General features: G+C 39.0%; 1 protein-coding gene across 4 annotated transcripts in view; it reads right to left on the bottom strand.

The window, feature by feature from the left end:
- Positions 1 to 3,518: 3,518 nt before the first annotated feature.
- The window catches only part of RSPH3 (radial spoke head 3), a gene marked incomplete at its 5' end in the record, with an annotated part of 73,785 nt that continues 54,198 nt past the window's right edge, over positions 3,519 to 23,105 (bottom strand). For 2 of the 4 annotated variants that reach the window (XR_014248116.1, XR_014248117.1), the window contains one exon: positions 7,164 to 23,009. The other 2 variants (XR_014248114.1, XR_014248115.1) reach the window with 2 other exon arrangements.

Raw genomic sequence — 23,105 nt, 5'->3', positions numbered from 1 at the left:
TCCTTCATGTTTATTTTTTATAGGGTGTTACCTCTTAGCAGTCCAAGCATGGGGCTGGCTGCTGAATACAGAGGTGATGGACTAATGTACCAAGTCCCTTGTACGGACCACAGGGGTGACCCTAGGACTCTAGGCAGGGACGTGGCAGCCACATGCCTCAACAAGATGCCACCTGGGGCTCTGACCGTGTGAGTGGGGAACAGGAGGGAGGTGTGACATGACATAGGGAGTTAGGGCAGACAGCCCCTCCCCAAAGAAAGGGCTTCGGCTTTGAAATCCCTCTATCAGAAACAGATTCCTTTGGCTTGGCTTCCTCTCTTTGGCAGTTTTGTGAGTTTAAAAAAAGTTTGTTTCTTTCTTCAAAAGTGATACGTATTCATTAACAATTCATTAAGTGCTACATATTCTATTAATTTTTTAAATTTAAACCACTAAAATAATGAATAAAGTACTGCATACATATGGTTACTATTTATACTTGAGGTAAAAAAGCTATATAGGGAGAGTTTTATTTCATTTTTTAAAAAGTGATATTGCACAATATTTTCATCACTTTAAAAAAACTGATCATGCAGTGAACACTTCTCCTTTTCAATAAATATCATCTATATCATCATTATATATGCCTGTCAAAATGTATGTAAATAAAGACATTGTCTAGAGAGTTCGCAGCTTTCTGCCTCAGTGAGCATCTTTTTATACAGCCTTATATAAGCTATACAGAGTTTAGGTCTATGAATCTCTTTTCTGTCGCCTTACTTATTTCTTTCAGAACGCGCCGAGGATTCTTGGCGAGGCAGAACACCAAACCCTGTATGTACTCCAAGGTCTGGTGATGGCCACTAGGGCTGAAACCAGACCAAGCCACCCCTTCCCCTCGTGGGATTCGTACCTGCCTCCCCTCCCAGTGCTCGCTGGCTGGGAGGCCTCTTGTGCTTCCGTGCTCTGCCCCTCTGTTTCCTTTTAAGGCAGCCCGGATTTTAAGCAGTTTCCTGTGTGAGAATGTCGGGTGCGGCGCGGGGCCCCCGTGTAGTGATCGTGCAGGGCCAAGTGCAGGACAGATGGGTTCCGGAGTCCCTGCCTCCATGGCGTCATAATCTGAGAAGTGGCTATAGAACAAAAATGGAATTTAGCAAAACCCCGGAACTTTGGTTCCTGCAACAGGGACTGAATCCCTGAACCTATAGGAGCTGCAGCCTAGTGCAGTGACGGCCGGGAAACCTTTCCTCGTGGAGACTAAGCAGTTGGTCCAGTTGACCTTTTCAGTGGGGATTTTTTTTTCCGGCGGGGATGGGTAGGGTGACGGGCTGGGATTCTTGGCTATATTTTAGCTTTAATAAAGACCATTCCTGGATTATAACTTGATGTATGCATTCGATTCATCTCCACAGCGCTGGGCTTCTGCAGAAAGGGTAGTAACTGCAAATATTGTTTTCAAGTTATTAGAGCTGCTATCCTGCTGACCCTTTGGGACTGTGGAGGAGTACAGCCATTTGGACGATCACGTAGGACTGCCTGGTCCGCACTGCTAAAAGAACTCAACACTCTTCTCTCACCTAATAATTGCATACAATTTCAGCAAATTCAAGAGATCCAGAAAAGTCCTAATGAACGTGGCATATGTAGTACTTAGCAGGGGGCACCAGGCTCTTTTCTGCATGCGTTTTGCCTATTGATTTACTTAATCCTCATAAAAACCCTGAGAGGAAGGTGCTGTCGTTAAGCCCACACGGCTGCGGGGGACAGAGGCACTTGGAGGCTCCTGAGCGCGCGGCTCCTGCGGAGCAAAGCGGGGCCTGGCAGCCGGGCAGCTGGTCCGTCCGCCCCACTGCTTTGCTCTGTGGAGGCTGTTTGCAGTCATTCGTTCACCTAAGCCTTGTGTTTGCAAAATTTGCAACCGCTCTGCACCACAAAAAATATTGGCTTGGTCAGAAAATAATGGCTCTCGCTTCAGACTCAGTGAACTTTCTCATTCTGAATGTATCCACTCATTCAGTAAATATACACTGGGTATCTAATAAGTGCCAGGCACTGTTCTAGACACTTGAACTACATTGTGTTCATAATAAATATATGGACAATACATAGAAGCTACTCAAAATGACAAAGGTTCCTGCTCAGGGAGCTTAGGTCCTGGAGGGTAATTTACCTGAAAGGTGGAAGCACAGAGGAAATCCCTCAGACTAGCAGATACTAGGCCATCGGATAAGAAACCTAGAGCTATAGAGAGGCTCCAGCCAGGGCGGTCCACGAGTAATTGCGATGGAGAAGTTGCACGTCCGTCTCTGCCAAACTCTAATTTTTCACTGGATTCTAGCCGTCTGCTTTTCCTGCCTCCCAAAGGGCCGCAGCTGTCTTCCTGAGTTATTCCACCTCCTGATCCTAGCACTACACACTGTGTCTCCATCCATCCAGTGAATTTCTTCAGTCGCTCCCCAGTAACTTTTACTGAGTCCCTGCTTGGTGCCAGGTGCTGCACTGGATTCTAGAGACACACAGGTGAACAAGACAGCCCGTGGCCCTCAGTGAGTGGGCAGCAGGACCTTCAGATGGTAACATGGTACGTTATTGGAGCAGCGAAGAAAGAGTGATGACATATTCTGCATGTGGATTTAAAGACAGAAATGGAACAAATGTTGAGAAACACCTTTAAAAAGAATGTCCTTGAAGAATTATTTCTGGTTCTCCAAGTCTCTTCCCATCAGATTGCAGAATGTCAGATCAGGAAGGGAATTTGCAAGGTCATCAAGCTCATCCCTGGTTGTTTTACAGAAACTTGAAGATGGTCGCAGATTGACAACCTTTCCTTAGATGTTTCAGAGACACAACCTACATACCCAGGCAGAGGGCCTGTTGTTGTTGTTGCCCAAGTCGACTTTTAGAATGGGTGGGCTGTACCGTTATCTCTAACTGGCTCTTCTCCATCCCACCCCAATCACTTTAATGTAGGTAAAATGGTAGGAGTTCTGAAACATATACTTAGTTAGACTTAAAGTTCTTTTTCAATTAAATTCTTGGTCCAAAGAAAGAAACGGGCAGAAGATGATTTGGTGTGCCTTGAAGGTCATCTGAAGCCCCTCCTCCTCTCTCTCCCCCTCCCCCAGGGCGGAGCATGGCCAGGAGGTCTGGGTTGTGAGAGTGCACGTTACTTAGAAGCTGTATTATTGCCCAGGGAAAGAAGACCTTCTGTGGCTTTCCCACAAGACTTCTGAGAAGTAGATCCATCTTAGATCAGAGAGGTTAAAACAAATGGAGAGACTGCCCTTTTCTAATTTTGCTTTTCCCTTAGGAAACATGTGGGCATGGTTGGCTGTGACTTGACTGCTGGGGTAAGGATCTGTGCTAGAAATAGCTTTAGAGCTGTTAGGATTACCCTTTTATTGTGGTAGACCATTAAACAGCTGGGTCAAATTACACATTTGAATTGTGAACTGACCCTGGGTTCCTTATGTGAGGCCCAGTGGTTACTGCACGATAGGTCATGCAAAGTCAAGCAAGGGCATTTTCATGGGAACTTTGCCAGCCATTTCTTGATACGAATCTCATTAAGCAAGTCTCACATTTTTGTGACACACACACACACACACACACACACATGCACACACACACATTCTTTTCCCTTCAGGATATAAAGATGTTTTAGAAGAAATAATAGCTTGGCTTCACAGAGGACCAGAGAATTTCACAGCTGAGCTTGGGGATCGGTGACAAACACAAACATGGCTCATCTCTTCCCAGAGAACGTTCTTCACGCAGGAACCTCCAGGCTGCTTGGTCTTGTTCTTGTTGAAGTGCAGAGTCTGTAGGATTGTGCCACACTTGACATCAGCCCTAAGTATTGGCTTGTCTCCCATCCCACATCCTAGATCTTGACTGACTCATTTAACAGGAATAAGAAGCTCACATCTCAAGTAAGGACTGGAAAATGAGGCCACGGTCCATCAGCTGGTGAACAGATAAATGAATTAAGGTGTGGCCATATAATGGAACAGTGCTTACTAATAAAAGAATGAACTATTGTACATGCAATAACATGGTGAATCCCAAAGTAATCATGCTGTGTAAAAGAAAGCCAGACCAAAAAAAGTATATACTGTATGATTGAATTTCTATAAAATTTTAGACAATGCAAACACATCTATAGTGACAGAAAGCAGATCAGTGGTTGCCTGAGGATGGGGGTATGTGTGGATTCCCAAGGGCGTGAGAAAACTTTTCAGAATGATGGGTATGTTCATTATCTTGATTGTGGTGGTGGGAATGTACATGGGTCCAAACTCAAATTGTACACCTTAAATATGTGCTGTTTATTACATGTCAATATACCTCAATAAAGATGTATTAGCAAAAAAATCTGAACTAGAGTTATTTATAGTGATTTTTTTTGTTTGTTTTTTGGGCCATGACACGGCTTGTGGGATCTTAGTTCCCCGACCAGGGACTGAACCCGGGCCACGGCTGTGAAGGCGCCGAGTCCTAACCACTGGACCGCCAGGGAATTCCCGATAGTGATTTTTAATGATAGGAAATGACTATGAAAATCTTCTGTACCATACAGATGCTCACTAGTTCTCATAGAAAAGTTTTTAAAAAGAGTTATGAAAATTAAAGATGAGATACACAGTTTTCTTATGTAAAAAGACTGTTCCAAATTTGCAAATGCTTTCTGACATGGCAAGTTCCTGGTGGCTACTTTTGGAAACCAAAATAAAATATACTCAATGTTAAACTATTTCCTTTGTTCATGGAGGATCATTTTTATGCACTGTTTTGTTTTGGAACTATTTCTATTATTATGTGATTTTGTTACTGAAAATGATGTGTGACTTTTTAAATTTTTCATACTTCCCCACTTCAAAAGTTGGAAACAGAATTTTCTAACCTGCTTAAAATGTTCCAAGTTAAAATTTTCAGTCTTTCAAACCATTTATTAAAATTATAAAAATGGAACACTCTCATTAGTTTGCAAGAACAAGTGATGGGTATCAGAGAGGATTTAAATTTGCTAGCTGAATTTCAACCCAAAACTTTTGTGTATTGGTGAATGTGATGAATAAATGAGTATTGTAATTTAACAAACACAGCTAATGATATATATCTTTCTTCCATTTGACTCTACTCATCTTCATGAGATACTTTTTTCAGTTAACCAAGTAATGAAATAAAATGAGCTTAAAACCAGACCTTCAAATTGCTGTACCATAAAGTATTAAACCAATAATTTTAAAAGTTATGCAACATTTTATGCAAATCAAAACTACAATGAGGTATCACCTCACACCGGTCAGAATGGCCATCACCAAAAAATCTACAAACAGTAAATGCTGGAGAGGGTGTGGAGAAAAGGGAACCCTCTTGCACTGTTGGTGGGAATGTAAATTGATACAGCCACTATGGAGAACAGTATGGAGGTTCCTTAAAAAACTAAAAATAGAACTACCATACGACCCAGCAATCCCACTATTGGGCATATACCCTGAGAAAATCATAATTCAAAAAGAGTCATGTAGGGGCTTCCCTGGTGGCGCAGTGGTTGAGAATCCGCCTGCCAATGCAGGGGGCACGGGTTTGAGCCCTGGTCTGGGAAGATCCCACATGCTGCGGAGCAACTAAGCCTGTGCACCACAACTACTGAGCCTGCACTCTAGAGCCCACAAGCCACAACTACTGAGCCCGTGCGCCACAACTACTGAAGCCTCTGTGCCTAGAACCCGTGCTCTGCAACAAGAGAAGCCATCGCAATGAGAAGCCCGCACACTGCAACGAAGAGTAGCCCCCTTCGCCGCAACGAGAGAAAGACTGTGTGCAGCAACAAAGACCCAATGCAGCCAAAAATAAAATAAATAAAATAAAAAATAAAAAATAAAGAGTCATGTACTACAATGTTCATTGCAGCTCTATTTACAGTAGCCAGGACACAGAAGCAACCTAAGTGTCCATTGACAGATGAATGGATAAAGAAGATGTGGCACATATATACAATGGAATATTACTCAGCCATAAAAAGAAATGAAATTGAGTTGTGTGAGGTGGATGGACCTAGAGTCTGTCATACAGAGTGAAGTAAGTCAGAAAGAGAAAAACAAATACCGTATGCTAACACATATATATGGAATTAAAAAAAAAATTGGTTCTGAAGAACCAGACAGGAATAAAGACGCAGACATAGAGAATGGACATTAGGACACGGGGAGGGGAAAGGGTAAGCTGGGACAAAGTGAGAGAGTGGCAGGGACTTATATACACTACCAAATGTAAAATAGCTAGTGGGAAGCAACCACATAGCACAGGGAGATCATCTCGGTGCTTTGTGATCACCTAGAGGGGTGGGATAGGGAGGGTGGGAGGGAGAAGCAAGAGAGAGGAGATATGGGGATATATGTACACACATAGCTGATTCACTTTGTTATACTGCAGAAACTAACACACCACTGTAAAGCAATTACACTCCAATAAAGATGTTTAAAAAAAAGTTATGCAACATTTAAAATCACATTTTCTTTCTAAATATATATATATATATATATATATATATATATATATATATATATATATATATATATAACGAGGATAAGCCTTTTGGTAATATTAACAAATATAATAAAACATTATTTTAGAAACCCCATTAATAGGAATACAAGCTACCTTCTGTTAACCTTAAAAATGCATTCCAATATACATTAGGTGCAGACAAACACTGTTTGATTCCACTTATATGAGGCATCTAGAATAGTCAAATTCATAGAGATAGAAAGCACACTGGTAGATGCCAGGGGCTGGAGGGTAGGGGGAATGGGGAGTTAGTGTTTAATGGGGACAGAGTTTTGGTTTAGGAAGGTGAAAAATTCGAGAGATGGATGATGGTGAGAGCTGACAGCAATGTGAATGTACTTAGTGCCACTGAACTGCACAGTTAAATATGGTTAAAATAGTATGTTTTATGTTATATGACTTTTACCACAATAAAAAAACATTAAAAAAAATAGAGATAGAAGATGAAAAATGTGGTGGTCTCTACTCTAGGGATGTTTCTGAAGATGCTTTCAGTCTCCAGACACTTTCATCCACTCCCTGGGTGCTACCCTCCTCCTACCACTAGTGACTAGGATTCATGGGAATTGGCCTGGCTAACTTCTTTTTTAAAAATTAATTAATTAATTAACTTATTTATTTATTTATTTTTGGCTGCGTTGGGTCTTCATTGCTGCTTGCAGGCCTTCTCTAGTTGTGACGAGCGGGGGCTACTCTTTGTTGCGGTGCGTGGGCTTCTCATTGTGGGGCTTCTCTTGTTGCAGAGCACAGGCTCTAGGTGCATGGGCTTCAGTAGTTGTGGCATGTGGGCTCAGTAGTTGTTGCTCGCGGGCTCTAGAGTGCAGGCTCAGTAGTTGTGGCGCATGGGCTTAGTTGCTCCGTGGCATGTGGGATCTTCCCAGACCAGGGCTTGAACCCGTGTCCCCTGCATTGGCAGGCAGATTCTTAGCCACTGCGCCACCAGGAAAGCCCCTGGCTAACTTCTTGAACCCAATTTTGTTCTAAAGTTAGCTATGGGCTTTCTAATATACAAATTCAATGTTCTGTCTTGGTTCTACTGGAGCAGTCTCAGGTCTAAAGAATCTTCAAAGCAGTCAGTAAACACATGTTGGTGTTGTGTTAGAACATATTGTTATGGTATAGTTTAATAAAAATGACCTGCAAAAACAGAGTAACACTGGGACTTCCCTGGTGGTCCAGTGGCAAAGAATCCACCTTCCAGTGCAGGGGACACGGGTTCGATTCCTGATCAGGGAACTAAGATCCCACATGCCGCGGGGCAACTAAGCCCGTGTGCCACAACTACTGAGCTTGCATACCTTGAGAGAGCCCACATGCCGCAAACTACAGAGCCCACGCGCCACAACTAGAGAGAGAAAACCCACACGCCACAACTAGAGAGAAGCCCGTGAGCCGCAATGAAGAGCCCATGCGTGGCAACAAAAGATCCCGCATGCCGCAACTAAGACCTGATGCTGCCAAAAAAAAAATAATAAAGAAAATAAATACATATTAAAAAAACAACAACAGAGTAACACTAAACAACCAATGGATCACCGAAGAAGCCAAAGAGGAAATTTAAAAAATACCTAGAGACAAATGAAAATGAAAATGGGACGATCCAAAACCTATGGGACACAGCAAAAGCAGTTCTAAGAGGGAAGTTTATAGTGATACAAGCTTACCTCAGGAACAACAAAAATCTCAAATAAAAATCCTAGCCTTACACCCAAAGCAACTAGAGAAAAAAGAAAAAACAAAACCCAAAGTTAGTAGAAGGAAAGAAATCATAAAGATCAGAGCAGAAATAAATGAAATAGAGACTAAGAGAACAATAGAAAAGATCAAAGAAACTAAAAGCTAGTTCTTTGAAAAGATAAACAAAATTGACAAACTTTTAGCCAGACTCATCAAGAAAAAAAGGGAGAGGGCCCAAATCAATAAAATTAGAAATAAAAAAGGAGAAGTTATAACTGACACCCCAGAAATACAAAGGACCATAAGAGACTACTACAAGCAACTATATGCCAATAAAATGGACAACCTAGAAGAAATGGACAAATTCTTAGAAAGTAGAATCTCCCAAGACTAAACCAGGAAGAAATAGAAAACATAAACAGACCATTACAAGCCTGAAATTGAATCTGTGATTAAAAAACTCCTAACAACAAAAGTCCAGGACCAGATGGCTTCACAGGTGAATTCTACCAAACATTTAGAGAAGAGTTAACAACTATCTCTCTGAAATTATTCCAAAAAGTTGCAGAGGAAGGAACACTCCCAAACTCGTTCTGTGAGGCCATAATCACCCTGATACAAAAACCAGACAAAGATACCACAAAAAAGGAGAATTAAAGGCCAATATCACTGATTAACATAGATGCAAAAATTATGAACAAAATACTAGCAAACCGAATCCAACAATACATTCAAAGGATCATACACCATGATTAAGTGGGATTTATCCCAGGGATGCAAGGATTTTTCAATATCTGCAAATCAATCTGTAATACACCACATTAACAAATTGAAGAATAAAAACCATATGATCATCTCAATAGATGCAGAAAAAGCTTTTGACAAAATTCAGCACCCATTTATGATAAAAATTCTCCAGAAAGTGGGTACAGAAAAAGGCCATATATGACAAAAGTGGATGTAATAAAAATTCTCCATAAGTGGGCATAATAAAGGCCATATATGACAAACCCACAGCCATCATCATACTAACAGTGAAAAGCTGAAAGAATTTCCCCTAAGATCAGGAACAAGACAAGGATGTCCACTTTCACCATTTTTATTCAACATAGTTTTGGAAGTCCTAGCCACAGCAATCAGAGGAGAAAAAGAAATAAAAGAAATCCAAACTGGAAAAGAAGTAAAACTGTCACTGTTTGCAGATGACATGATACTATATATAGAACATCCTGAAGAAGCTATCAGAAAACTACTAGAGCTCATCAATGAATTCGGTAAAGTTGCAGGATACAAAATTAACACACAGAAATCTGTTGCATTTCTATATGCTAACAATGAAAGATCAGAAGGAGAAATTAAGGAAACAATCTCATTTACCATCCCATCAAAAAGAATAAAATACCTAGGAATAAATCAGGCTAAGGAGGCAAAAGACCTGTGCTCTGAAAACTCTAAGATGTTGATGAAAGAAATCAAAGATGACACAAACAGATGGAAAGATATACTGTGTTCTTGTATTGGAAGAATCAATACTGTCAAAATGACTATACTACCCAAGACAATCTACAGGTTCAATACAATCCCTATCATACTACCAATGGCATTTTTCACAGAACTAGAACAAAAACATTTTTAATTTGTATGGAAACACAAAAGACCCTGAGTAGCCAAAGCAAACTTGAGAAAGAAAAACAGAGCTGGAGGAATCAGACTCCCTGACTTCAGACTATACTACAAAGCTACAGTAATCAAAACAGTACGGTACTGGCACAAAAACAGAAATATAGATCAATGGAACAGGATGGAAAGCCCAGAAATAAACCCACACACCTATGGTCAATTAATCTATGACAAAGGAGGCAAGAATATACTATGGAGAAAAGACAATCTCTTCAACCACTAGTGCTGGGAAAACTGGACAGCAATGTGTAAAAGAATGAAATTAGAACATTCTCTAACACCATATACAAAAATAAAATCAAAATGGATTACAGGCCTAAATGTAAGACCAGATACAAGATACAACACCTAAAGGAAAACATAGGCAGAACACTCTTTGACATAAATTGCAGCAATATATTTTTGGATCCATCTCCTAGAGTAATGGAAATAAAAACAAAAATAAACAAGTGGGACCTAATTAAGCTTAAAAGCTTTTGCACAGCAAAGGAAATATAAACAGAATGAAAAGACAACCTACAGATTAGGAGAAAATATTTGCAAACAATGCAATTGACAAGGGATTAATTTCCAAAATATACAAACAGCTCATACAGCTCAAGATCAAAAAAAAAAGAGGAAATGGGCTTCCCTGGTGGTGCAGTGGTTAAGAATCCGCCTGCCAATGCAGGGCACATGGGTTCGAGCCCTGATCCGGGAAGATCCCACATGCTGCGGAGCAACTAAGCCCGTGTGCCACAACTACTGAGCCTGCGCTCTAGAGCCTGCGAGCCACAACAACTGAAGCCCACGCGCCTAGAGACCATGCTTCACAACAAGAGAAGCCACCACAATAAGAAGCCCATGCACTGCAATGAAGAGTAGCCCCCACTCGCCACAACTAGAGAAAGCCCGCATGCAGCGACGAAGACACAAAACAGCCAAAAATAAAATAAGTGAAATAAATTTATATAAAAAAAAAACAACCCAATCAAAAAATGGGCAGAAGACTTAAACAGACATTCTACTCTCATAAGGGTCTTAGATTTTATGTGAAATGACAATATTAACTCTAAGTGGACTGTGAGATAAGCAGTAATATTGTAATCTCAGAATAGCCACTAAATAAATAAAGAGGTCCAGCTAAAGAGACAAGAAAGGAATTAAAATGGAATACTAAAAAATATTTGATTAACTGAGAAGAAGGCTGGAAAGGAGGAATGGAGGAACAAAAAACCAAACCAAAACAAAACACAGATGGCACAACTAGAATACAAATAGGAAGATGGTAGACTTAAATCTGATCATATCAATAGATGTGTAGACTTACTTACACTGAACTATACAATAATTACACGAAATATAAATGGATTAAAAACTTCAATTAAAATCTATAGATTTTCAGATTCGAAAAAAGGAAGACAACTATATGCTGTATAGAAGAGACATACTTCAAATACATAGAGACAAGTTGAAAGCAAAAGGATGGAAAAGTTACACTATGCAATCAGTAAGTATAAAAAAGCTGGTGTGAGTATATTAATATAACACAAAGAAGACTTCAAGACAAGGAGTATTACTGAAGAAAAATATGGAAGTTTTATAATGATAAAGGATCAATTAATCAAAGCAATTGATTGTACCTAAGAATCCTAAATGTGTATATGCCTAGTGAAAAAGTTTCAAAATGCATGAAGCAGAAACTTACAAAACTAAAGAGAGAAATAAAAGATTCAGTTATAATGAGATTTCTAACACCCCTCTCTCAGTAATTGATAGAACAAATAGGCAATCAGTATGTTATAGAAGATTTGACCAACACTATCAACCAGCTTGACCTAACTGATACCTATGGAAACAATATCCAACTGCTGCAGAACCACAACTGTCAACATCAGCAACTTCAAAAGCAACAGAGAAGGAACACAACTATCATCAAATCCAGCTTTTCTGATGATAACAACTACCCAAGGTGAAGTTTGGGATCCACCCTAGACCCACTAAATTAGGATCACCTTGGGAGCTGTGTGATTAACAAGCAACCAGATAATTCTCACTATGGGGAAGTTTGGACAGTGCTGGAATTCCCTTTATTGAGGAGTGTGGTTGTCTTGGAAAATAAGAGAGAGAGTGTTTTCTCAATGAGACAAATTTTAAAACATTCTCTTAAAACAAATGGTATATGCTTTATTTTTTAATGTTTCAGAACTTGATGTGGCTGAATTAGGCAGAATACTTGATCTGGAACAAATCTTATTTAGTAGGTGGAGATACTGTAAGTGATCATCATTTAGCCATAATTTATGAAAATCCAATATACAAAAATTAATACACTTTTGACAGAATGTTCTAACTCATGCTTCTTATCCAGTAAATGTAGCCAGGCATTTTAATAGTGTGTAAACTCTTCCTTTTGTCAGAAGTGGAAAGAGGCACATCACATTATGATTTTATGACCAGCTGAACAATGTAACAAGGGCTATACTTCTTGTTGTTATTTATGTGAACCATAGAAGCCAGATTATTATTACTAAGAAACAATTCCTTTAAAATCAGATTGTGTTAACACACAAACAACACGAGTATGATAAAAAAAAACCAAACCAAAACAAGAAAAACCACGGACTTCCCCTGTGGCGCAGTCATTAAGAATCCACCTGCCAGTGCAGGGGACACGGGTTCAAGCCCTGGTCTGGGAAGATCCCACACGCCGCAGAGTAGCTAAGCCCATGCGCCACAACTACTGAGCCTATGCTCTAGAGCCCGTGAACCACAACTACTGAGCCCACGTGCCACAACTACTGAAGCCCGTGTGCCTAGAGCCTGTGCTCCACAACAAGAGAAGCCACCGCAATGAGAAGCCCGTGCACCACAATGAAGAGTAGCCCCTGCTCGCTGCAACTAGAGAAAGCCCATGTGCAGCAATGAAGACCCAACGCAGCACCCCCACTCCCGGCAAAAAAAAAAAAAAGTATGATCAGTACAGGAGGATACATTCAAGCTAGGTCTGGAGTACTCTTTCAACTCTCCAAAGGGAATTAGCAGAGGATTTCTGTTTGAGAAGATAATGGCAGGAAGTAGAGAGCTAATCATTAAATGACAATAAACTATGATTACAACTGATCACGACATAACTCACCCCCAGTAATTTCTGCATTCATTGCATTTCACGTTTTATAGCTCCTCTGGAGTAATCTGCTTGTAATTGCTAAGGTTGTTTGGGTTTCAAGTATCAGAAACCAACTTTGTAATTATTTTCAATAAAAAGGGAATTTATAGGGAGGAGGCCCGGGGATTTCAAGGGAATTTAAACAACTGAACTTTGAAAAGGACACTGTCTTTAATGTGACTTATACTAGCAATTACCACTCTCTGTTTCTTTCTGTCTCCTTGAAATTCCAGCTCTCAGTGTGAAAGAATGTGGCATGTCTCCCTTGGGTCACTTGTCTTATCATGGACCAATCGGCAAGGGGGGTGGGGGGCAGAGCACAGGATCAAACAGCTACAACATGGTTGTTGAGGCTGCCCCGTCTCTGCTTCCTGCTCAAGCCCCCAGATAGGCTCATATGCCAGGAAGAGGGGCATGTGGACAGAAATACTCAACTTTGACCAACTGTTCTTATTCTTTTCTGCCTTGACACCTTATAGGAATTCTATCCCTGAATACTTCAGCATATGTCTTAAAAACAAAGACATTCTCCTATATAAGTACAATGCAGTTATTGAATTCAATAAATTTAATTCAATTCAACATCCATTCTGATAAAAACTCTCAACAAAGTGGGCATAGAGGGAACGTACCTCAACATAATAAAGGCCATATATGTCTAGCCTATGGCTAACATACTCAATGGTGAAAAACTGAAATCTTTTCCACTAAGATCAGGAACAAGACAAGGATGTTCACTCCTGCCACTTTTACTCAACATGGTAGTGGACGTCCTAGCCACAGCAATTACGCAAGAAAAAGAAACAAAAGGTGTCCGAATTGGAAATGAAGAAGTAAAACTGTCACTCTTTGCAGATGACATGATATTAAATATTAAAACCCCTAAAGACTCTAACAAAAACTGTTGGAATTAATAAATGAATTCAGTAAAGTTGCAGGAAACAAAATCAGGATATAGAAATCTGTTGCATTTCTATATGCTAATAACAAACTATCAGAAAGGGAAATTAAGAAAACAATCCCGTTTACAATTGTATCAAAAAGAATAAAATACTGAGGAGTAAATTCAACCAAGAAGGTGAAAGACCTGTAAATGAAAATTATAAGAGGTTGATGAAAAAAAATTGAAGACACAAATAAATGGAAAGGTATATCATGTTCGTGAATTGGAAGAATTAACATTGTTAAAATGTCCATACTACCTACCCAAAGCAATCTACAGATTCAGTGTAATCGCTATAAAAATTCCAATGGCATTTTTCACATAAATAGAACAAACTATCCTAAAATTTGTATGGAACCACAAAAGACACTGAATAGCCAAAGCAATCTTGAGAAAGAAGAATAAAGCTGGAGGCATCATGCTCCTGATTTCAAACTATATTAGAAAAATATAGTAATCACAACAGTATGGTATTGGCATAAAAACAGACACAGAGATCAATGAAACAGAGAGCCCAGAAATAAACTCATGAATATATGGTCAAATAATTTATGACAAAGGAGCCAAGAATATACAATGGGGAAAGGACAGTCTCTTCAATTAATGGTGTAGGGAAAACTGGACAGCCACATGCAAAAGAATGAAATGGGACCACTGTCTTACACCATACACAAAAATTAACTCAACATGGGTTAAAGACTTGAATATAGGACCTAAAACTGTAAAACTTCTAGAAGAAACATAGGCAGTAAGCTGCTTGACATCAGTCTTGGTGATGATTTTCTGGATTTAACACCAAAGCACAAGCAACAAAAGCAAAAATCAACAAGTGGTTTATATCCAAAATATAGAAAGAACTCACGCAACTCAATAGCAAAACAACAAGCAGTCTGATTAAAAAATGGGCAGAGGATCTGAATAGACTTTTTTTGGCCATGTCGCGCAGCTTGTGGGATCTTAGTTCCCCAACCAGGCATTGAACCCAGGCCACAGCAGTGAAAGCACCGAGTCCTAACCACTGGACTGCCAGAGAATTCCCTGAATAGACAGTTTTTTGAAAGAAGACATACATTTGGCCAACAGGTACATAAAAATATACTCAACATCACTAATCATCAGGGAAATGCAAATCAAAATCACAATGAGATATCACTTCACACCTCTTAGGTTGACTATTATTTTTAAAAAGACAAGAAATAACAAGTGTTAGTGAGGATGTGGAGAAAAGGGAACACTTGTGCACTGTTGGTGAGAATATAAATTGGTGCAGTCACTATGGAAAACAGTACGGACGTTCCTCAAAAAATTTAAAAAAGAACTACTGTATGATCCAACAATTCCACTTCTGGTTATTTATCTGAAGAAAACAAAAACACTAACTTGAAAAGATACATGTTTATTGCAGTGTTATTTACAATAGCCAAGGTATGGAACAATCTAAGTGTCCATCAATGGATGAATGGATAAAGAAAATGTGATACACACATATTCACATACACACCATGGAATATTATTTAGCCATCAAAAGAATAAAATCTTGCCATTTGCAACAACATGGATGGACCGTGAGGGCATTATGCTAAGTGAAATAAGTCAGACAGAGAAAGACAAATACTGTATGATCTCTCTTATATGTGGATTCTAAAAACAAAACAAAAACAAAAACCAAACTCACAGATACACAGAACAGGTGAAGTGGTTGCCAGGTGCAGGTGGGAAGGGGGGTGTTGTACAAAATGGATGAAGGGCATCAAAAGTTACAGACTTCCAGTTATGAGGTAAGTAATTCATGGGGATGTAATGAACAACATGGCAACTATAGTTAATAATACTGTGTTGCATATTTGAAGGTTGCAAAGAGAGTAGATCGTAAAAGTTGTCATCACACACACACAAAAAAATTCTGGGGACTTCCCTGGCGGTCCAGTGGTTAAGACTCCACACTTCCAATGCAGGAGGTATGGGTTCAATCCCTGGTCAGGGAACTAAGATCTGATATGCTGCATGGCACGGCCAAATAAATAAATAAATAAAATTTTAAAAAATTCTGTAAGTATGTATGGTTGGACGTTAACCAGACTTATTGTGGTGATCATTTCTCAATATATACAAATATTGAATCATTATGTTGTGCACCTGAAACTAATATAATGTTGTGTGTCAATTATACCTCAGTAAAAAAAGAAATTTAATACTGGTATGATACTTTTGTCTAAAATACAATCTATAAGGTGGGCCAAAAAGTGCCTTCGGTTTTTTAAGTAAAAATAAAAGACACATTTTTCACTTTCACCAAGAACTTTATTGAACACGTATTCACCCTTTTGTTTCACTACCTTCTGCCATTTTTCAGGCAACTTCATAATTCCATCTCCCCAAAACTTATCTTTTTGAGCAAAGAACGGTTCCAGGTGCCTTTTACAGTCTTCCAGGGAATTGAAATTTTTCCCATTAAAAGAATTTTGTAAAGACCAAAATGAATGGAAATCTGAAGGTGCAGTGTTTGGTGAATACGGCAGAGGAATCAGAACTTCCCAGCCAAGCTGTAACAGTTTTTGCCGGGTCATCAAAGAAACATGTGGTCTTGCAGTGTCCTGATGGAAGATTATGCGTTTTCTGTTGACTAATTCTGGATGCTTTTCGTCAAATGCTGCTTTCAGTTGGTGTAATTGGGAGCAGTACTTGTTGGGATTAATCATTTGGTTTTCCGGAAGGAGCTCATAATAGAGGACTCCCTTCCAATCCCACCATATACACAACATCAACTTCTTTGGATGAAGATCGGCCTTTGGTGTGGTTGGTGGTGGTTCACTTCACCTGCCCCACCATCTCTTCTGTTCCACATTGTTGTATAGTATCCACTTGTCATTGCCTGTCACAACTGGTTTTAAAAACGGAATGTTTTCATTACGTTTCATTAGAGAATCACATGCAGAAATATGGTCAAGAAGGTTTTTTCTCTTAATTTATGTGGAACCCAAACATCAAAGCAATTAACATAATCAAGCTGGTGCAAATGACTTACAATGCTCGATTTGGATATTTTGAGTCTGCCGGCTATCTCCTGTGTGGTATAACGTTGCTTGTTCTCAGTTAATGTCTCGATTTGATTGCTATCAACCTCAACTGGTCTACCTAACTGTGGAGCATCGTCCGGCGAGAAATCTCCAGCACGAAACTTTGTAAACCACTTTTGACACTTCAGTCACAGCACCTTCTCCATACACTGCACAAATCTTTTTTTGCGTTTCAGTTGCATTTTTACCTTTCTTGAAATAATAAAGCATAATATGCTGAATATGTTGTTTTTTTCTTCCATTTTCAATATTAAAATGGCTACACAAAAATTCACCAATTTTGATGTCTTTTTTTAAATGCATGCTGATATGACAGCTGTAACATACAATCTAACAAAATTGTTTCGAATGAAGTTAAAGACAACTAAGTGCTACTAGAGCCATCTTACGGAAAAAACCAAATGAACATTTTGGCTCACCCAATATATTCAGATTTTCCTATTGATGCCCTTTGTTTCAATCTTTTATATTTTTTCCTTATCTCTGATCCATCCAGGGTCACATCTTGCATTTAGTTGTCACATCTCTTTTAGTTTTCTTTTAATTTGAAACATTGCCTCCGCCTTTGTTTTCATAACATTGACAAATTTTGATGAGTATGAATCAGTTGTTTTACAGCTTTCTCAATTTGAGTTTGATTGATTAGAATAAGGTTACACTTATTTGGCAGAAATACTGGATAATAACTGATGTTGTGTCCTTCTTAGTGCATCACTAAGGAGGCACAAAATTTTAGATAGTCCCACTTTTAGTGACGTTTATTTTGATCACGTGGTTAAAGCAGAATTTGCCAGATTTCTCCTATGCTCTGGTTATTTTTGAATGAGTGCCAGATGTTATGCATAAAATTTTTAGTGATAATTTGAGGTGCTGCATGATGGTATTTTCCTCCAGAGAAAATCTACTTTTGCTTTTGGCAGACAGCTGGGCTGGGGATAGATCACCTGATTTTTGTCAGAGATTGAGACGTTTCATAGCTGGGCTCCAGCCTTTTTAGAGCTGGTCTATTTTCGGTTTACCTTTCTTAGGGGTCCCAATTAAAACCCTAGAGTGTTTACAGGGGCCCTTCATCCTGGGTAGACTCAGAAGTCCAAGTTTTATTCCCCCAGCCCTTGAAGCAATCAAAAGCTCTGTTCACCTTTTTAACCTGTCAGCTATTGCTTTTGCTTTCTGAATTGACAATTGCCTCAAGGAGAAAAGTGGTCCCAGATGTTGGGCTTACTTCTCTTGGCTTCCCACCTCTTTCATATCTTAGCTCTGAAGGTACCTCACTGCCTTGGGAGATCTCTGAAATCTTCAAACCTGTTTTTGTTATATTCCGTCCAGGTTTTCTAAATTGTTCTTGGTAGGAGTGCTGGCCCAGAAACAACTCAGTTTTGCCAGAAGTGGAACTTTTATTACCATCATTTAAAAATGATTATTGAGTTCACTTAAATTACATAGGCTGCCTGGGAAATCCAAGGTAAGTTCACCTTATGTAACAAATGCACTTAGAAAAGTAATAGTGCATAAAAAACAATGAAAAACTAGTATACATAAGAAGACTGAGCTTCTGAAACTGAAAGTTTAAGTGAAATCTTTTTCAGGGGTAGCAAGCTCATTTTATTTGAATGCTACTACCTAATTAATAAATGTATATAAATAGTGATTTTGTCTGCATACTGGAATTGCATTTTACAAATGTGGACTGTTCTTGTACTTTTCTCATAAAGCAGAGAACCCACAATTACTTTATTATCAGATGAGAATATTTTCTTCTTCTAAACTTTAGCAGCATTAAGTTAATTGTGAGTCAGGAGAGAAAAAAATAACCCTACTTTTTTGTGTTCTCTTAGGAGTACAGTGCCTCTACAGTATAAGATTCATAAAAGTGAAACTGTTGGATTTTCCAGGAAAATCCCCTTTTAAAATACTTTTCATTGTCTGATCACCCAATGGAGAGTGTGGTCATGGAATGAACATAATTTTTTTTTTTTTAGTTTTCCTTCATCTCTTGTAGCTGATTATAGTCAATAACATTTTGCATTAACAATTCAGAAGGACAAAATGTGATTTTCCATTAGCATTCAGAGCCCTCCACTGACATCATTCCCCAAGAATGTACTCTGCCACGAAGGACAGGCAGTTGGCAGTGTTCAAACGTCAAGTCTAAAGAATGGACTGAAAACCTCATTTATATTTTTGCAATTTACTTTTGATTTCAGTTAAGAATACTAGACCCGCAACCTTCCTTACCAAATATTTACTGACCAATTTTATTCCGCACCAGAAAAAGCAAGAACTCAAACTTTTTTTTTTAATGGTACATTTATAAAATTGCTATAAAACAAAGTTATGGGTTAGACTGTCTTGTTCGTAGATCAGTAACATTGATTCTATTATTTTTAAATCTGTTAAGGCTCAGAGCTTTATTACATGATTTCAGAATCTTTGGTCCCAAAGATTTAATGGTGGATGCAGTAGGCTGTTACCTGTGTTCCCTATACTTTAGTGCCCTGGGACCCTTTGGCTAACATCACAGGTCCTCTGTCTATGTTCTCTGTGGTGAAGCAGGTAACTTATACCGGTTCTTTTGTTAACCTTGCTCTGTAGATGAAATTGAATTCAATTGAATAAACCACCTGAGGCCTCTTTCCCAGAGTCTCAGAGGCTCTGCCAAGGGCTTCAGGGTTGAGCAGCGTCAGCCTAAGTGCTCTGCTTCCAGGCACTCCTGCATCTGCCTGATGCAGACTCTTCCGTCTGAAAGAGTTAATGTGCTGACTTTAGCGCCCCGTTCCCAGGGAGCGTTTGGTGCAGTCTTAAGTAAGTATCAGAATATTTTAGCAGGTGGTTTACAGTGTCTCTTAACACTGGTTCTTCAGTCAGTAAACTCAGTGAAGCTGATGAAAGGACACTGGTGAAATACGATGCCCTCCTCGCACCAGGCTCCGGGGAGCATTGGGTTGTGGGTAACGCAGTCAACATCCACAATATTTCCAAACATCATAAAGAACGCGCTCCTACACCTGCTTATCTCCTAAAGAGCACAATGCTTCAAAGAATTAACCTCCTCCCGGCTTCCTAAGTGCAGTTATTTGTAAATGCTAGTTTTAGCTATTTAAACAGTATAATTTGAATTTTACAAAATGTCTTTCCATTTGTTTGCCTCCAGATGGACATACTTTATTTAAGATTACTACCAAATTAAAACTCTCTCCATTGTTACTTCAGTTCTCAATGCTGGACATTGGCTAAATCCCTATCTGGGCTCCTGCTTCTGGTATTGCTGTGCACCTTGGCACACTCTGTTCTGCAGGAAAACAAACTGAAGTAGTCCAAGCTCTGGAAAGGCAGGGACCCTGTCTGTCTTGTTCATCCTTGTATCTCGCAAACCCAGGAGCCTGATAAATGTTTGTTGAAGGAATGAATGAGTGAAGAAAAGGTATTTATTAGTAGTCTCTGACAAATTCTGAACATATTATAGAGGTACAAATGTTTTTTTTTTAAGATTTTTATTCTCCTCTTTGTTCACCCAGGCAGCAATTTAAAATATAAAATCAGTTTTGCTTAATTTGGAAGCTGTTGACGCATAGCGATTCTGTTTTTTAAAAGTATTATATTATATGTGGAACCTAGAAAAATGGTACAGATGAACCGGTTTGCAGGGCAGAAATTGAGACACAGATGTAGAGAACAAACGTATGGACACCAAGTGGGGAAAAGTGGCCGGGGCGGGTGGTGGTGTGATGAATTGGGAGATTGGGATTGACATGTATACACTGATGTGTATAAAATGGATAACTAATAAGAACCTACTGTATAAAAAATAAATAAAATAAAATTCAAAAAAAACAAAAACAAAAATAAAACAAAACAAAAAAAGTACTATATGCTGGGGACTTCCCTGGTGGTCCACTGGGTAAGACTCCACGCTCCCAATGCAGGGGGCCTGGGTTCGATCCCTGGTCAGGGAACTAGATCCTGCATGCATGCCGCAACTAAGAAGTCCACATGCCGCAACTAAAAGATCCCGCATGCCACAACAAAGACCCGGCTCAGCCAAAATAAATAAATAAATATTTTTTAAAAAGTACTATATGCTGCTTTGAGTATGTCTTGGAACTTTTGGAATAGTTTTAAGAGAACATGATATGAGGTTTTCAGTCAATAAGCCATATGTCAGGATTGTCAGACCACACTGTACACGCTGTGAGGCTTTCCCACCCGGTGAGATTCATTACAGTTTATGGTTAATTATCAACTTAGAAACTCATAAACCACCTTTAATTAAATTACATTTTCAACCAAAGCAAGTTACAGGACATGAAAGCATTGTAGGAATTATATATATATTATAATAATCACACTAAATAACTGATCAATTAAAATAGATAACTTATTTAAACTTAAAGCGTTCATACTTCATTGATTTTTATTATGTGATGCTATTTTAATATTGTAATATTTGCTTTGGCCAATAGTACCTGAAAATAAATCCATGACTATGTTCTTAAAATCTATCAATAGATATCTCCTACATTTCTGAATAAAAAGGAACAGATTGTTTTTATATAATTTTATAATATTGTTTTTACCATTCACCAAAGCAAAGAAGACACAATGTGGTTATAGTCATTTTAATTATAAATAAGACAGATTTGGGGCATTTTTTTTCTCCGGGGGCTTGGACTCTTATCCACACTTCTACCTGAACACTTTACGTAGCAGGTGGCTAAGGAGGGCGGATGGGGTCAGTGATGACCATATTCCCCTCAGCACCGCGTTTATGGCCCGCGCTCCCTCCAGCCACGTTCTTTGGGGGTGGAGAGGTTGGCAGGCATGGCTAGGGTCTGGCAGCAGCCCCTAATCCAGTGGCTCCAATTCTATTCTTTCTGTAACACTGGGAAGTATATTCTGGGTCAAATGAGAATAAAGAAACCACCATTTAGGAAAGAACCCAGAGAAGACACAATGCTTAGAGGTTTTCAACTTTTCACCAGTGTGTGTGGCTGCACATTCCGCTAGCTTTGGGGAGCTTTAAAAGAATGATAGCCAGGCCCTGCCCAGACCAGCTGAATCACAATTTATACTCACTGAAAAAAGTGTTGTTTGCGGGGGGGGGCGTGGGATGAATTGGGAGATTGGGATTGACATATATATATATACACTAATATGTATAAAATAACTAATGAGAACCTGCTGTATGGCACAGGGAACTCCACTTCGCTGTACAGTAGAAACTAACACAACACTGTAAAACAACTATACCCCAATTAAAAAAAATAAATAAACGTTAAAAAAAGCGTTGTCTGAAAAGTACTTTTAGGTGTATCTCATAATGATCATAATGGGGCTGACGGGGTTTGCTAAATGAGGGGGGCAGAATTTTATTTATTTGTTTTCAGGAGATGTGAAAGTCAGGGTAGCAACTTTACCTGATTGTTCACCATTGTGTTCCTAGTCACAAAAAAGAGCCTGACACACAGTAGGTACTGAATAAATATTTGTTGAATAAATAAATGACACACTATGGAGACTAACTCTGTTTTCTCCCCGTGGTTCAGCCGTGCACTCTGGACTCTCCCTTCAAGCGCGCAGCTGGCTCCTCCCTGATCGTCCCACTAACAAAACTGTCATCTGCTTGACAGGCGATATTTATGCCTCTTCTTATTGAATACTATCTTTTTATGTTGGGTGTTTTTTTTTTTTTTTTGGTTGGAGGAAGGAGTAAATAGTGGTTTATGTTTTTTCTGACTCACGAGTGAAAACAATAGTGTCAAAAAAAGGGTTTCATTAAGAATCTATATTGAATAGATAACCACCACAAAATAGAAGTGTTCACATTTTCGTTTATCCCTTCTTCCTCCATCCAAAAAATGAAAACAGATGATTCAAAATGTTGTGGTCAAAATCTTCTTGATGCCAAGGATGAAGAATGATCTTGGATAAAGATCTGTGAAATTACATATACACAATATATAAAAATATATAAAATCACATTGAATATAAGACAGTTCTCTCACTGAAAAAATCCAGAACCCTGACCAAA

The sequence above is a fragment of the Balaenoptera borealis genome, assembly GCF_965194805.1.
Source record: "Balaenoptera borealis genome assembly, chromosome: 9".
In the NCBI taxonomy this organism is placed as follows: domain Eukaryota; kingdom Metazoa; phylum Chordata; class Mammalia; order Artiodactyla; family Balaenopteridae; genus Balaenoptera; species Balaenoptera borealis.
Note: the sequence above shows the minus strand (reverse complement) of the source record. Positions and strands in the feature narration are given on the sequence as shown.